Source organism: Eumetopias jubatus, unplaced genomic scaffold (assembly GCF_037043125.1).
Source record: "Eumetopias jubatus isolate StellerSeaLion01/CBP00866 unplaced genomic scaffold, mEumJub1_p1.0 scaffold_17, whole genome shotgun sequence".
Lineage (NCBI taxonomy): Eukaryota > Metazoa > Chordata > Mammalia > Carnivora > Otariidae > Eumetopias > Eumetopias jubatus.
Genome location: NW_028274823.1, coordinates 85,763,516 through 85,781,147, shown reverse-complemented (window position 1 = coordinate 85,781,147; position 17,632 = coordinate 85,763,516). Strand labels below are relative to the sequence as shown.

General features: G+C 40.3%; 1 protein-coding gene and 1 pseudogene across 17 annotated transcripts in view; both read left to right on the top strand.

Annotated features, from left to right (window-relative positions):
- Positions 1-17,632, top strand: part of PCDH15 (protocadherin related 15) — a 781,344-nt gene that overhangs the window by 136,295 nt on the left and 627,417 nt on the right. The gene's annotated exons all lie outside the window — the stretch shown is intronic.
- LOC114210349 (glucose-6-phosphate isomerase pseudogene) lies at positions 11,053-12,751 on the top strand (annotated as a pseudogene).

Genomic DNA, 17,632 nt, shown 5'->3' with positions numbered 1-17,632 from the left:
TATGGATGCTCCCTGCTGAGAACTGGACTTTTGAAAAATAAATGGCTAAAAAACTCATGGTTTGTAAAAAGGCAAAACAGCAATTCCATCTGTTCTGTTTACTTCAGGCTGAAATTCTCCAACTTGTTTCTTGTCGTGAATATATCACAGGTGAAGTCCAGCAACTGGCTAGCATCTAGCTCCATGAAAAATAGAAAAACAGAAATGAATAGAACTGGCTTGTAGTTTTCTGTTTTCACAAGACAGAGACAAAGTTCTTCCTTTAGAAGGAGACAAATATGAAATGTAGCAAGCAGTATGCAATCTTGCTTCCCCCGCTAAGTATTAGATATAATTGACTTCACTTGATTCTTCTTTCTCAGTATTTAACTTTGGCCCTATTTCAGTATACTGCTTATAAAAAGAGCTTCAGTTGCTTCACTGGATGTTCTGAACAAAATTTAGGAAAGGGAAAAAAAAGTCTTCTCTCGTGAAATCTCACCATTCCATCCCAATTTCAGTCTCATCTGATAACTGTGAACTTCAGAGGTCTCTTCACAGGAGGAGTCTTGCTTTCTCCATGGTTTTGACTTGTAGATCTAAGAACTTTGGCCTGAAAGTTAATATCTATACTTACTATTATTGTTATTGTTATTATTATTATTATTACTATCATCAGATGTTCTTTGCCCACATACAACGGCGCAGTGCTTTACGGGATGTTTGAAGAGGTTGTACAGACGTTCATTGTGGATGAAGTTAACTCTACCAGTTCAGACTTCTTGGAACTTAGAGACTGTTGAAGTAGAGAGGTGTCCACGCTTTCTCTTTGTTTTCCATTCTTTTTCTAAATCCCTACATTGTCATGTAACTTCTGGTTATGAGTCTGTTATACTTTTGTTGATTTTAAATGTATCCCAAGATGAAAAGAAGGCCTTCCTTCCTTGTCTGAGGATCTGGAATTGATTTTAGTTCAAAGCTACTTATCTCATTTCATTAATGTGACTTGAATCTCACTCATGGCTACCGTTCCCCGCCCCCCATCTTTTCAGCACCTTCCTGACCTGCTACTAATTTCAGGTTTCCCATTCGAGATATTCCAGCTTTCCTTTGAAGATTCTTCCAATTCATGTGAACAGTATTTAAAAAAAAAAAAAAAAGAGGGGTATTTGTAGAGCTGCAGCTGGAGTCTCTACCCAGACAATAGGAAGCTCTCTAACTGGGGAATTCCATTATGAATGCATTAAAGGTTTAAAAGCACTATTAGGTGTTTGAGTGGCTCCCTTGAGAGTATGAGAAGGAAAGGCAGTCTCCTTGCTTCATGCTCAAAAAAGGATACTTCAGTGCCTCTACAAAGGTACTGTCAAACAGACGATTTGCAAAAATGGCACTTATTATGCTCTGTTCACGTGATAGAGACTTTTTTCCTCCCCTCTCTCTAAAAGCAATGAAAAATCGTTGCCACCTTTCTGTTCAATTATAGGGAGGGGCTGGAATCAATTGTTGGGTTCCATTGCAACAACAAAATTGCAATTTTGGGTTGTATAAGCTATCTTTCCTTCTTAAAGGAGCAGGGATACATTTCTAAAGATTATGGAAAACATTAAATAACAACAACAACAACAACAGCAAAAAAACTACAACTAGGTTTTGGACAGAAGGGGAATTATCTAAGACTTAATGCGGTGTGTCACAAAGAGTATAGGGTTGGAAGATGAGTCAGACTCGAGTTTGTATACCAGATCTGCTACTTACCAGCTACATCATTGAATAATCAAAGGCCAATTTTCTTAACTGTCAGGACACATTCATAGAATTTATTTATTTGATAGGGGCAAACTGGAAATATTTTTAGAGCACCTGGCATAAAGCAAAAACTAAAACAGGCAATGGCTCATTCCCTTCCCCACAGTTTTGAAAGCAGAAAGGTTCCTCTTAAAAGAAAACGTGGAAAAAATAATGGAAAACCTCGAGACAACCAAGGTGTGGAATTCATTTCTTTTTGTTTTCTGTTTGCTTTCTTTGCTGACATTAGCTTCTCTGCAGCCCTACCTTCTTCTTCTGGTACACATTACATTTTGCTTGCGGAGCTGTTCCTCATCTGCTGTAATATGATCCTACTGGGATTCTTCATTTCTGTGCCCTCTGGGAATTTAATTAAGAACCCAAGTCACAAATGATGAAAGGTATTAGTTGCTGACACAACCTGATGGAAGCTTCTGAAAAAAGAAAATTCATTTGATTTTCATAAATCCCTGCAAGTGGGAAGACAACTAAAATTTCATATCCCGTCCTCTCCCTTCGGAAAGAAAACTTGCTCAGATTTCCACGAGTGTAACTTGTTCGCTGTCCATGAATGGCCTCTGGGATGTGACTCTTCCCACATTCCCCTTCCAAATTCACTTGGCCCCAGACGGATCCTGTGGGTATTGCCCTCCAAGCTGCTTCTCTCTAGATCCTTACGTCCCTGTTGGCCATTTTTCAGACTCGAGAATCGTGTATTATGATCCTCATATTATTTTCCTTCCACTAGGACTTTCTCTCACATGTAGGAATTTAAATGATGCTGCTGGAGGATGCAGGACCATTTTTCATTATCAGATTCTCTTTATGGTTTTGGAGGAGCACTGATGTCTTTTATTAGTCTGCCTACCTTTCCACCTCGAACCTCTGATGCATGTTTCTGATAGCTGGTGAATATGTAGCTGCTTATCTTTATTCTGATACTGGCACCTGCCTATCAATTCACAGTTGTACATTTTTGTGCCGTCACCCTCCCAGCCAGGATCCAGATAGTATTCTCTGGTGCATATGCTGAATTTCTGATTCTGGCCCACAGATGTTTGGAGAACGATGTGAGCATGTGAAGTTCTGCAAGCTCACACTGTCCCACATAAACTCAGACCTTCTACTTATACATAACCATGGTGTTCATTTCTTTTAATGCCCTGATGGACTCTCCATTTTGTTTCTGCTTCATCAAGAAGTGTGTGGCATGGCCATAAAGCACAGGAGGCATATCAGAAAATAATATAATTTTGCAGAAGCACAGCTTCTGTGTAATCTCAGCCAAGTAATGTAACTTCCCTGAGCTTTTGTGAATCATGAGCAATAATGCAGCTTTCTTGTTATATAACCTCAAAACACACAGTGGATGTTTAACAAATTTCTGTCCCCGGGGTCTATGGTAGGGGAAGAAAATTAATTCTACCTTCACCTTTTTGAATTCTTAGCTGCAATCCCTAAAGTAAGAAGCAGGTTAATAAAAGAAAAGCAGAAAGAAATTTATTAGCATGTATACCTCATGTGTATATGGGAGTTATTCAGAGAAAAATGAGTAACTCTCCAAAGTGGCTTAGAATTCTGGCTTAAATAACATCTTTATAGGGAAGGGAGGGGGGAATGTAGGCCTCTTAGGGGAGAATAAACGTGCTTTAGGAAAGATGAACAGGCCCTCAGAAGAGCAGGTGGGGCAAAGTTGGTGTGGGTGTGTCTTCTCCAAATGTCCTCACCTGTAATAACAGTCAGTCCTCCTTATTGATAAAACTCTCCGGGAGGGGATCCAAGACAATTGAATCAAGTTCCTTTCCAAAGACAGTCTTTCGGAAGATAAGGAGAGCTCTGAGAAAATCTCTGCCTGCATTGGATGTTTTTCAAGTATCTACAGTTCAAAAGAATCACTATACCAAAGTGGCATATTGGGGTTGCCATGCCTGAACTCCCACAATAATATTTTGAGGTTCCATAAGTTGCTACCCTTCACTACCTCCACCTCCCTACCCAAGGCTTTATTCCTCTTTCCTCTACCCTATATATTTATTTCTAATCTCTTTGTGATGGGCGAGCTGTGGATGGAGGCATCTACAGTCAGTTGACTGTGCATTAGGGAGGACAATTTGGTGTCTAACTCTCCTTACTGGTGTTTCAGTTAATCCTTTTACTTTTAATCCCAACCTCACCCACATTGGCTACTGAAGTGCCTAATGCTTTCTGTTCCTGAGATCTTGCTGAGAAATTGGGGTGCAAATAGTATTGCTTCTTCTTGATTCTGCACCAGTGGCTATTTGGTTTCAATCCCTTTAGCTAGGCTAAATCATCTAAACAGTTGTTAGTATCTGCCAATCTTCATTAATTTTGTTGACATCTCTCAATCTTGAATATTTCTTTCCAAATCCCTTTGTTCTTATAGATTAGACCTTTTTATTCCTGGTAAGTTCACATGGATACCTCGTGTTAGCTGGAACTCCAAGGAGATAGTCCCGTAAGCATTCTGCTTCTAAAACTATTATAAATTGCACTCTGTGATTTTAATATAGGTATACTTTGATGCCTGTATTTTTATAAGCTTTATTCCCATTTAACTTATTTATTAGATGTTAATTAAATAGCATCACACATGGCCACTGAAAATGTGCCATTGCTTTGGGAATTCAACAGAAAGTTTTGCTTCAGTTTATTTATTGAAATTGCTTTAGATATGCATTTGTACTTAATTTCAGAAAATAATTATGCTATAAATTTGTTTTAATTTTTTTATATATAAGCATAGAAAAACTGGAGATGAAAAGAAAATTAGAGTATACTGTATACATTTCTACCAAACTGAAATTTGCTTTGTGCTCCAGAATATATGTAGAGTCTCAACACAGGTTATTGGAATTGTGTAATGTTGATTTTTATTCCTAGTGGGTGGTTTGTATTCTTATTATAACTTTGGAGTCATCGTGGATATTAAATGGCATGTGTTACTCCAGGGATGCCAGTGGGGTGCATCTGAATAAATATACTCTGCTTATCAACTCATAATAAGCTTGGAGAAGTATCCCTTTTTATAGGAAATTATGCTAATTTTAAGGGTACTCTCATAATTTAATTGGGTTATCAATTTCTACCTCTTCCTGCATTCATATCTCTAGAATGTAACATCTGTTCATAGGGTATATTAGATATTGCACCCCACTTTTTCAACATTATTTTGTTACTGAAGACAGTGTTGTAACTTTGAATGAGACTGTTCTGGGAAACATTTTTATTAACTTAAGAAAAACACATAGATTTCCAACCAAAAATGCCAAAAATTTTTATTAACGTTTATCTTTAGTAAGTATTAGAAGTTCAAATGACTGCCACATTTTTATCTTATGTTATAAATTCAAAGGGGCATGGCTGTATTTCCAAACATCAATTTATCCCCAATGAGCCATACTCTGGAAAAGGGCTGTTTTGCTTAGAAGGGCCTTGTTACTGCAGTATGGTGGTGGTCCTCCTGATACTTCCTGAGATTTGGAATCTGGTCCCAAATAGGATGGTTCAACTTTCCTCTGACTATACATAGGCCTCTGCATTAACATCAAATTCCAACTGAAGGAGATTTTAATATATGTAGTATAGGCTGACTTGCCTTGGACATCGAACTCTAAGCACTCTGTGAAGGTGCCATTATTCACTTACCGTGGCTTGTATAGAAATTAACAACAATTGAAAAGAAAAAAAAAATTAGCAACAATTGAACAATTAAAGCAAAAGAAATAGCATAATTTACTTTTCATAATGTTAAAAATCACATATTTGTTCATTGTAGAAAAGAAACATAATAAAATTGCATATAGTCTCATCATCCAGAAATTACCAAAGATAAACATAAGAATGTTTATCTTTCTAGATGAAGCAATCATTCAAAATATGGCAGCTCCTAGAATAGGCTCTACATTAGTGAGCATCCTGTAAAAAGTAGCTGTTATTGCAAGCTGCCATTTTTGGTATAAAAATGTACAAAATCATAATAATATTGGAAATATTTATAATTAGTTTTTATTATTTTAATTTTAAATATATTTTTTAAATATTTTTGTCAATTACAATTTCACAGTATGCTTAAAAATGACCAACATCTCTTTATATAAAAAATATGGTTAGCTGAGGCAAATCACTATCATTGGTGGTTAATTTTCATATAATTTGAAATTAAACAATTGCCAGTAAAGCCAGACAAATTTAGTGAGTGTGTGTAAGAGAAAAATATATAATGGAAGAATTTTGTACAATAAAGTTTCTTCAAAAAATATTTAGGCCACTGTTAACTTGACTCAAGCATGAACTCATAACTATTCTATTTGTACAGAAGGAAATCAAGTATTGAATGAATAAGAATCCTTGAAGTTCTTTTAAAATCATAAATTCTGTAGTACAAAGATCTGAGTTTAATATCAAATTATAGAATCACAGATTATTAGAGTAGGAAAAAACATAGACATTTATTTGCAAAGGATGTTGATCCCCAAATATAGACAACATTGGGCTCTCATACCTCTATCCAGTTTCTATGCTCTCAGGAGAAAAAAGTTGAAAATCACAGTGTAGTATTTGCTAATGTTTACAAGAAATACATATTTCCTCATAGGTGGCCAATATTTTTTTTTATATTTCTTTGGGAAAAAAAATGCCTGTCTTCAGAATAGTTATAGTTATTAGGTTTTAATTTTATTTTTTACTCTGTTCAGTTGCTGAACACTTTTTTGATCTCAGAAAATTTTATGAAAGACTTCTGCACCTAATCATAAGGTGACGTTCCTAGGTCCTCTGCTTAGGTTTGATAACTGTTTTGGAATACAACCAAAAATATTCACTGTCATTGTGAGTTCTTGGAAGTCTTTATCTCTCATAGGGTTGATATTTGGCAAGTGTGACATGTTTTATCTTGCCATAAAGTTTCTTTCTCTTCTTTGTATATTTTGAAGAGAATCTGGATTGTAAGTGATAAAAAACCCTTTGATTTAGGTTCAGGATCTTTGATTTAGGTCAGATGATGAGTCCTCTATGGGATTAATTTGTCACAATCTTCCAAGGTCATTTTTGGTTTTGCTCAAGTCCGATATTGCCATGGAACCTCTTTGGCACTCACAAGCTCTCCACTGAGTTTTTAGGTGGTGCGCGAGCCTCTTGAGTATTTCGTATCTCCTGGTGGCCCAGTCATTGCCTCCCACTTGATCCATTCGCATAGATTGAAAACAACAACTCAATGCTGTGAATGAGGATTTAATTATGCAGTTAATTTAAAACTTGCTGTCATTCATAATTATCAGCACCTGCTATTACAGTGTATGGATGGCCTGTCAGGATGGGGTCTTGGGTGTCAGCCCCACTGAGCTCCCAATAGAATGTCATTAAATGAGTGACGTAGTCGACACCACGTCAAGAAGAACCACCCCACAGAGCCCAGGAAACACACATAATCCTGAGGAAAAAATAAATCACTGTTTTAAGCCAAAAGTAATAATAAAGAAAAGCTGGCATCATGTTACCTGATCATTATTCTATCAAAGAGCTAGTAAAAGGACTGTGCTCTACAACAGAAAGTGGGCTTATTAATTTTGCTGTTAGAACTTACCTTAATTGTGACTTTTATTCTGACCGCTAGTGACTCAGAGTAGTATCCAGGCATCTGAAAGATGTCACTCTCTTATTTTGGGCTGCCATAACATAAAGACCTCAGACTGTGGGGTTTAAACCACAGACATTTATTTCTCATGGTATTGGAGCCTGGGAAGTTCAAGTTCAAGGCACCAGGAAATCTGATGTCTTGTGAGAATCTGCCTCCTGGCTCGCGGACAGCCACCTTCTCACGGTAAGCTCACTCATGTGGCCAAGAGAGAGACCATCTCTCTGTGTCTCTTCTTAGAAGGACACAGATCCCATGCCCTCATGAGAGGCAGATAATGGGGGCTCTACTCTCGCGACTTAATTACCTGCTAAAGACAACCCCCCAGATACCAAACAATTGGGAGTTAGGATTTCAACATAACTAAGCCAGACCACTGAAGACAGAAACTCAAGAAAGTTGTTTTGGAAACTGGCACTGATTGTCCAGTTTGGGGCTGCTGAGGATCTGTCCATGTGAATAGAAAGTGTAATATGACATCATTTATTACCACAGTTGTAAGAAAATGCTTACTGTGTGTTTAAGTGATTGAAAGGATTTTCTTTTTTCTTTTTTTCTCCCCCTCAGATTCTCTTCTCTATTAGGGATGGGTGAGGTTATTTTTTCTGTTCAATAGGAGAAGTCAGGAAAATGTTAGTGAAGGAATTACAGTTACACGTCAAGGGGCATGAGCAGTGGGAGGGCGAGTAGACAGAACCAGTAGTTTTACCCAAAAATGCATGGTGTAGATGTCTTTTCATTTTTACTTTCTTGCTGTCTTGTTCTATGGGGAGAAGGCATTCCTTCACTTTTTCATGTAACAACTAAGAGTTATTACTGTAGAAAGAATTCCTTCTGGAACAATTCAAAACAAACGCAGGCTTTTAGTGGCTTATATAATGTGTCATGCACGAATTAGGTGATTAATGAGTGTGTATCCATTGTTGCCTGGTGAAGTGGGGAGACCCGGGCTCTGGGGCTCCACGCATCCTAAAGATGTCCCCAGAGGCTCTTGGTCTTGTCCCCAGGAAGAATACAGGGGCAGACAGACACGCAGCACAGCGCACGAGCCACTCGAGCGGTCAAGCTGACTTGAGCAGACAGGCGAGCAGGCGCGCTCCAGAGAAGGAGAGCACGCGGTGCGCCCTGGGCTGGGTCTCTGTCTTCTACGGGCGGCTGTTAACGAGGGGGCGGAATATTCATTCCTTGGGGCCGGAAGTGGCGGTTCCCGCTCTTTCTGCCTACTTTGGGCAGGCGTTTCCGTCCCGGCCCACGGCATCTTGGGCCCGGCTGGTGCAACGCGGTTTCCGGTGCACGCTGCCCGGACGCGCCTCTGCCCTGCCTGCGTGAGAGCTGGCTGCCCCTTCCTCCTGGCTGGCCTCCAGGTATGCTGCTAGAGCCTAGCTGCCCGTTCTAACATCATTAGAAACATTATGTCGAATTACTCATTCAATAAATTATGCACCCACCTTTAAATTTTCCATCGGAATTATAATGCGTTTTACTTAGGCTGCTCCCAAAACCAGCCCAGTGACGCCACGAAGGCACGGACAAAATAACGAAGCACCTCTGTGACTAGCTTTCAGAGAGAATTTAATTAGGTCCAAACTAGTAACTTCACTCAATTACAGTGGATCTTAAAATCTCACAGTCCCAAAAACATTTTAGAGGCCTATATTGATTTGGAAGAAATTTCTCCTTGATTGAAGTTTTTAATAAGAAATCCAATCACTATACATTTTTTTCCAAAATTTATTACCGAATCAGGATTACAGTGTTGCTGTCTCCCCGTTTATGTTGCTCGTGCAATTTCCGTTCGTCTCTTGCAGTCTTTCCTCAGGTGGAGCATATTGGGCTGGTTTGGGGAGCCTGGGTTCCTGTGTGACTCGCATAACTCTGAATTTATATTGCATCTGTTATTTCTGTTTTGCCTCTAGACTTGACTGCTATCCCAAGCAACACAATATGTTACCTTTTTTTGTAATTTTAAAAGCCATTTGCTCAGCTTTCTTCTTTTTTTCCTTTATTTTGCAATAGCTATATTAATGGAGTTGCTGGAATAAGTCTGTTGAAGGCATAGGCAAAAAAGGAAAATGACCACCAATGACGATTTAATTCTTCAATTATTTTTAAATTACTTGTTAGCTTCACTCTTGGAGAGAAAGGGATGGAATGGTGGAATGCAGGCATGGGGCAGACAGCACTTATCCTAATGACTGCATGCATGCTCCTAAAATCAGGCAGATGCCTACTTTTATGTTAAATATGGGATTTATGTCACTTCCTTTAGAAGCTCAAATTCCTTTTCTTAACAAGGTTTGGCTTAAAGGAAGGAGATAGATCTGTATATTTTAAACTTGGCAATCTACACGTTTAACATCTTTCTTTTCTTTAAAAAAAATACAATGTAAATAACAGATTGGATTTTGGCGCTCCTGGCTCTCATTACAACTTTTGGGCATGTCACTTTTGGGATTTACTAGCATACTGGTTTCCAAGCTTTTTTCCTTAGGATATGTTTTAATTATTTCCTCTCTTCAGACCCTGTACTTTAAATTTTTTATTTTTTTTTGCAAATCTACATATGCCTGCCAATCGGAATGTCTCATCAAAATGAGACAAGCAGGGGTGCCTGGGTGGCTCAGTCCTTAGGCGTCTGCCTTTGGCTCAGGTCATGACCCTGGGGTCCTGGGATCAAGCCCCGCATCGGGCTCCCTGCTCCACGGGAAGCCTGCTTCTCCCTCTCCCACTCCCCCTGCTTGTGTTCCCTCTCTCGCGGGCTCTCTTTCTGTCAAATAAATAAATAAAATCTTGAAAACAACAACAGCAACAACAAAAAATGAGACAAGCAAACTCCTCGTTATAATCCAAGAAGCTGGATGTTTTTGGTAATCTGTGTAGCTTTAGGTGAGAGGTGGGGAATGGTTGGCGAATAAATGGTCAATATCTTTAGGCTTTTGTAAAATGCTGGAAATATTAGGGTAACATTGTTCTGACCCTTTGAACTTGACCCCATGTGAGGTCTCTTACAGCAATAAAAGTACAGAGATCTATGAAACTGTACACGGATATCCAAAATTAGTCTTATGTTTTCAGAAAGATTTGAATGCATAACAGTAGGCCACACGAATTTAATATACATTTAGGAAGTGATGATAAATTGGAGATGGGGGAGAAAATGGAACAGAGGCAAGGTCACAGGTGCAGTACCACACTCATGGAGGCCACAGGCCAGCCGACAAGCACAGACCTGCTCAGAAAGCACCTGCACTGGGGAAAGCATCAGGGCCCACTCCAAAAAGAAGGAGACCTTCTCGACCCCTTAGACCAACGACCTACCGGTTTCTGAACACAAAGATAAAAGAACCAGAGGTCAGATGCGGTGGTTTCTGTTTGCCTGTGTTTTTTCCACGGCAGCCATGTGAGGTGGCAGGAGGGGTCTTCAGGCACATGTGGTGAGGACTCAGCTTGCCTTGTTTGAAATCGGTTCTGCTCCTCATTATCTCAGGCCAGGTACTTGGGGTATGTCCTTTACCAAGCAGGAATAACAGCCTCTTCGTGGTGTTATGAAAGGAACATACAGGCTAGCTACGCGCCGCCAACCCCCTCTTCCTCCTCCGAGCTCGTCCAAGCCCATGTAACCCACCGCTGTCGCCATGGCCGCGCTCACCCAGAATCTGCAGTTCCAGAAGCTGCAGAAATGGTACCACGAACACGGCTCTGAACCTCAACTTGTGTCGCCTTTTCAAGGGGGACAAGGAATGCTTTAGCCACTTCAGCTGGAAACTGAACACCAACCATGGGCATATTCTGGTGGATTACTCACAAGAACCTTGTGAGCGAAACTGTGATGCAGATGCTGGTGGACCTGGCCAAGGCCAGGGGTGTGGAGGCTGTCCAGGAGCACATGTTCAGCGGCAAGATCAATTTCACAGAGGATTGGGTGGTGCTGCACGTGGCCTTGCGGAACCAGGCAAACACACCCATTCTGGTAGACGGCAAGGATGTGATGGCAGAGGTCAACAGGGTCCTGGAGAAGATGAAGTTTCTTTCTGCCAGCGAGTCCGGAGCGGCGACTTGAAGGGGTACTCAGGCAAGCCCATCACAGACGTCATTAACATCGGCATTGGCGGCTCTGACCTGGGACCCCTCATGGTGACCGAAGCCCTTAAGCCATACTCTTCAGGAGGTCCCCGGGTCTGGTTTGTCTCCAACATCGACAGGACCCACATCACCAAAACTCTGGCCACTCTGAACCCTGAATCGTCCCTGTTCATCATTGCCTCCAAGACCTTAATACCCAGGAGACCATTGCGAATGTGGAGACGGCAAAGGAGTGGTTTCTCCTGTCGGCCAAGGACCCTCCTGCCGTTGCAAAGCACTTTGTTGCCCTGTCTACAAACACAGCCAAAGTGAAGGAGTTTGGGATTGACCCTCAAAACGTTCGAGCTCTGGGATTGGGTAGGAGGATGCTACTCGCTGTGGTCAGCCATTGGACTCTCTGTTGCACTGCATATGGGATTTGACATGTTCGAGCAGCTGCCCTCAGGGGCCCACTGGAGGGACCAGCACTTCCATATGATGCCCCTGGAGAAGAACGCCCCCATCCTGCTGGCTCTGCTGGGTGTCTGGTACATCAACTGCTTTGGATGTGAGACGTAGGCCATGCTGCCCTATGACCAGTATCTGTACCACTCTGCTGCCTACTTCCAGCAGGGTGACATGGAGTCCAACGGGAAGTACATCACCAAGTCCAGCACTCGTGTGGACCACCAGACGGGCCCCATTGTGTGTGGGGGGTCAGGGACCGATAGCCAGCATGCCTTCTACCAGCTCATCCACCAAGGCACCGAGATGATACCTTGTGACTTCCTCGTCCCCGTCCAGACCCAGCACCCAATAAGGAATGGTTCACAAGGAAGGTTCATAAGGAAGGCATCACAAGATCCTCCTGGCCAACCTTTTGGCCCAGACTGAGGCCCTGATGAAGGGGAAGTTGACAGAAGAGGCCCAGAAGGAGCTGCAGGCCGCAGGGAAGAGTCCAGAGGCCTTGGAGAAGCTGTTGCTACACAAGGTCTTTGAAGGAAATCAGCCAACCAACTCTATCGTGTTCACCAAGCTCACGCCATTCATCCTGGGAGCCTTGATTGCCATGTATGAGCACAAGATCTTCATTCAGGGTATCATCTGGGACATCAGCAGCTTTGACCGGTGGGGGTGGAGCTGGGAAAGCAGCTGGCCAAGAAAATCGAGCCTGAGCTTGGCGGCAGTAGCCCAGTGACCTCTCACGACTCTTCCACCAATGGGCTCATCAACTTCCTCAAGCAGGAGCGTGAGGCCAGAAGCCAATAAATTCATGCCTGGCTGCAGTCCCTGTTGCGACTGGTCCTTCTTGTCGCTCCTCCCCAGAGATGCACTGCACAGTCCCACCCAGAGCAGCCTCTGGTTGCGGGCTTGGAGCATAAGCCCTTTGGGGGAAGCTAGTCTGGAATTGCCACCTTGCCCTTCCATGTCCACGTGCCCTCTGTTTTACAGTCAGCTGGTGTTTCAGTGCAGCTGATGTTTCTGACCATGTTCACTTTGTTCATGTACCAGATAGAAAAATAAAGATGCCACAAAGGAGGGGAAAAAAAAGAAACATACAACACATGGTGAATGAGCTTGTTAAAGCATTTAGCACAGACCCCGGAAGTACCCTACCAGTGCTGTCCCCATGCTTATATGTGTTATATATGCAGTTTGCAGGCCTGGCATTGAGGAAACTATTTGACAGCTTACAAGCAGGTGGATCAGTGCAAGTGTAAGGACCACTTTGAAATGATTCCCATGACATTCCCTGACAGTAACAATCATCTTTACCTGCAGCTACATGCACAGATTTCAGAGTTACCAGTTGTTTATGAGACGCTTCTCCTCTGAAGCAATGCAGATGATAATAAATGACACTGATTGCTGTTTTTGCTAATTGACTTACATTTACCTTATCTCAATAAGTATGGATAAATAAGATACATTTCAGAAAAAAAATATTGTATAATTGTCATGATGTTTAAATGTCTCTGTAGATCTGGCAAATTCAAATGCAAATGAGTGGAGATTTTATTGAGTATCTGCTATGTGTCAAACACCTTGCTGGTTGTTTTACATGCATTATCTGTTAATATAGGTAAGGACCCTGTAAGTAGGATTGTTACTAGAATTTTCAAGATAAAGGTATTACTTAAGGACATTAAATAAGTTGTCCAAACATATACAGTTAATGACAGAATGAGGAGGTAAATTTCCATGGCTGGTCCTGCTTTGAACAAAGTTTAAATTCCAACTTAAAAAAATGGTGGGTAATGTGATAATTTTTGCAACTTCTATGGCGTGCAATAATCATTGGCATTAATTATAATTGAAATATTAAATGAGTAGAATCAGTGATTCAGAGCTAAATCAGTTGTTGCAGTACAGCTGAAATCTGCATGATAAAACTCAATAACAATTATACCAAATATTTGAAAAAGTATGGTAAAACATTGTGTTCCTTTCATAAATACTCCAAGTGTAACTAGCATATTAAAAAAAAATTAGAGAAGAATAATTTTTAGGCTGTTTGAAGTTGTGAAAATACACCAGCTTAAGCTAAATTTCATAATGCCTTTCATTTAAAACAGGTAATATATCTGGAAAAAGAAATTAAACTTTATTTTTAGACTTTTAAAGAATTTATTTCACTGGTAAAGAAATTAAGGACTCTATTGAAATCAGCATGAACTGTTCTGCAATTTCTTTTTTTTAAAGATTTTATTTATTTCTTTGACAGAGAGAGACACAGCGAGAGCAGGAACACAAGCAGGGGGAGTGGGAGAGGGAGAAGCAGGCTTCCTGCAGAGAAGGGAGCCCGATGCGAGGCTGGATCCCAGGACCCTGAGATCATGACCTGAGCCAAAGGCAGACGCTTAACGACTGAGCCACCCAGGCACCCCTGCAATTTATTTCATAATAAAGAATGCTAGAGAGGGTGTGGAGAAAGGGGAGCCCTCCTACACCGTTGGTGGGGATGCAAGCTGGTGCAACCCCTCTGGAAAACAGTGCCAACATATGGAAAAAGTACATCATCTGATGAATGGATAAAGAAGATATGGTATATATATGCACATGTATGTATATATATACACACACACACACAACGGAATATTACTCAGCCATCAAAAAATGAAATCTTGCCATTTGCAAAGATGTCGATGAAGTTGGAGGGTATTATGCCGAATGAAATAAGTCAGTCAGAGAAAGACAAATAGCATATGATTTCACTCATGTGGAATTTAAGAAACAAAACAGATCAACATCGGGGAAGGGAAGGAAAAATAAAACAAAATGAAATCAGAGAGGGAGACAAACCATAAGATACTCTTAACTCTAGGAAACAACCTGAGCGTTGCTGGAAGGTAGGCAGGTAAGGGATGAGGTAACTGCGTGATGGGCATTAAGGAGGGCATGTGATGTAATGAGCACTGGGTGTTATATACAAATGATAAATCATTGAACTCTATCTCTGAAACTAAGAATATGCTATATGTTAATTAAATTGAATTCAAATTAAAAAAAAAGAATGCCACAGTGTCTGTCATCTGTGGTCATTTGTAGCTTTGAGAGCTGCGCATGTTTTGTCTTGTTTTATTAATAAATTCCATATTTCCAGGCTATGGAAGAAATACCTGTAGATGGTATTTGTTTTTTTAGCCATAACTCCTCCTTGGAATGCTCTTCCTTCTTACCTGCCTTTAGATCTTTGTCAGTTCAGCAGCAGCCTGTCCTAAGAGCCTGGCATGTGCTCAGCCCTGCCTGCCTGTGGGAAATGGTGTGTTGGTTTGTTTTTGAGAGCTCAGTGATTATATGAACCACTGAGCTAACTTACTTTCATATGGTGGACTCGGGGACCTGGGAGGAGCTTGGCCCAGGGGCTTTCACAGAGCATTCAACCCTGGTTCTTGTTCTGACCCTGAAATCTACCTGGGGACTTGTCACTTCATCATTTTGGATCCAGTTTCTCCCTATCTGTGAAACAGATCGATTAGAGAATTTTTTTTTCCCACTTCTAGGAATCCAGCTTTCGATATCTCTCTGCACATTTGTTTTTATTCCTAAGTTTTCTTGTATTTGAAAAATCAGGACACCATCTAAGTGAGTATGTTCAGCAGCAGATATCTCAGCAGATGTCTTTTGTACGTTTTTCATAAGCAGTATGAGTAGCATATTCATTGTCGTCAAATTCCTCGCAATTTGAACCTAGAAATGAAAGTTTTGTTTCTTTGTATTTGTGTTTATGGTAAATTTACTTTGGCAAGGGTTTTCCTTTTAGGTTTTAATCTTTTGAAAGGCTTATGTACTTAATATATCATCTTGCTAGCTTGCAAATCGTTGTGACTACTTAATCATTTGATCAACTTTACGATTCGGGTTATAAAGACTTTTTACATAACCAAATACCTAATACCTTGGAAAATCTAATCAAATTTGAGATAATGATACCCATATGTACAGAAAAAATGATAAGTTAGAATTCTGTGTTTATAAATTTCCTGTAAATTTAGGGACATATTTTTATATTTTTATCCAAGGTTTAGATAATGTATTCCAAGTTTCTTCGGAGGTGATAAAACAATGCACTAATGACAAAATATTTAAAGATGCCCTTCCAATGGATTGTTACACAGTTTTCAATAGTACCTTGATAACTCAAAGTCTTCTAGTATATGGAGAAAGAATGCACTATTTGAATATTGAATGTGCAGGCAAACAATTAAAACCCTTATTTTGCCAGGCACATGAGTGGGAACTGAAGGTTAACAACAAAATAGAAGTAAAACTGATCTAAGTAATATTGTTCCTGGAGCGGGGGGGTGGAGAGAGAGAGAGTCCACTGTCTTCTCAGATGGAATGACCATTTGAGTTCTCTCCAGCTCTTTTTCTCATCACTTTTAACGTAACGTTTCCAAGGCCTGCAAGTCTCTGAGCCATCTTTCTTCTCAAGGACATATCTCTGTGTGTGCTTCAGTTGGCAATGTTTCACTCAAGATTCTTCCAAATAGCTCCTTAAAAAGAAGTTTTTGCTCACTACAATTTTACTGTGTTAGAACCTCACCCTCTCAAAAGATTATCTTTAACATATATCTGGACAAATTTCAGTCAGTATTTGCATAAATTTTCCTCTCCCTCTGTTTAAAGTAGTGCTTCTTAACATTTTCTAGCCCTTAATCATTCTTATGGCCATCACGTACACTGACCTGTAAAATTCTGCGTAAGAAAAATAGCAGCCTCTCACCCCGAATGCACCTGTCCCGTGTGGACACCACACGCAGTGACTCCTTTGTTTGCATTCCCCGTACTTCTCTATCAACAGTTTTCTTCTTCCTTCTGAAAGTAGAGGTGGGTGGTAACATGGGAGCTTATTTTTAAGCCATTACTATTTTAAACTGTGCAGATAACTTATATGCCCTTCCCTTTATATGACACATTTCACCATCTGGTCATTCGTTTTCCATGCCCTGCAAATGCCTGTCTGCTCCTTGTCACTCTCTTCCTCGTCCCCCAAGACTGTGGTCAGCTGTTACCTTCTTCTGGAAGCTTCTCAGAACCAATGTCTTCCCTGATCACAATGCACAGTACCCTCTGCTGTCCCTGACCTGCACATTTTTTTTTTTTTAACTTTCACATTTCTGGTTCTGTTTCTACCATATCCTCTCTCTAGATTGCAACGTTCTTCTGGTTTCTGATGCACATGATAAGAAACAATAATCATTTATTAAAGGAATTTCTTGTGTCTCATGCATGGAGCTTTTTATTTACTTCTTCTACCACAGTGGCTTTCTGGTTAGGGCTCATGAATCGAGAGAACACGTGGCTTATAACATCCTCACCACTTTCTTTACCCTCACTGAAATCAACAGCTATTGAAGGTGACAAAAATTGGGGGTAAACTCTTAATAAACCTGATCCAAAGGGACTGATTTGACTACAAATCAAAATGATTTTTTTTTCATGATATTTGTGTAACAGCAACAAAATACCTTTTGTTGTTGCTGTTTGGAGTTTTGCAGTTTAGGGAAAGTATGTTTACACATTCCAGAATTTAGTATTTTAGAAAATAAGTAAAATATTTTTGCAACAGGAAAATACGTTGACTGTCTTAAAATTTATTTCAGATTCTTTTAAAAAATAGTTCATATTTTAATCATTTTAAATAATGTT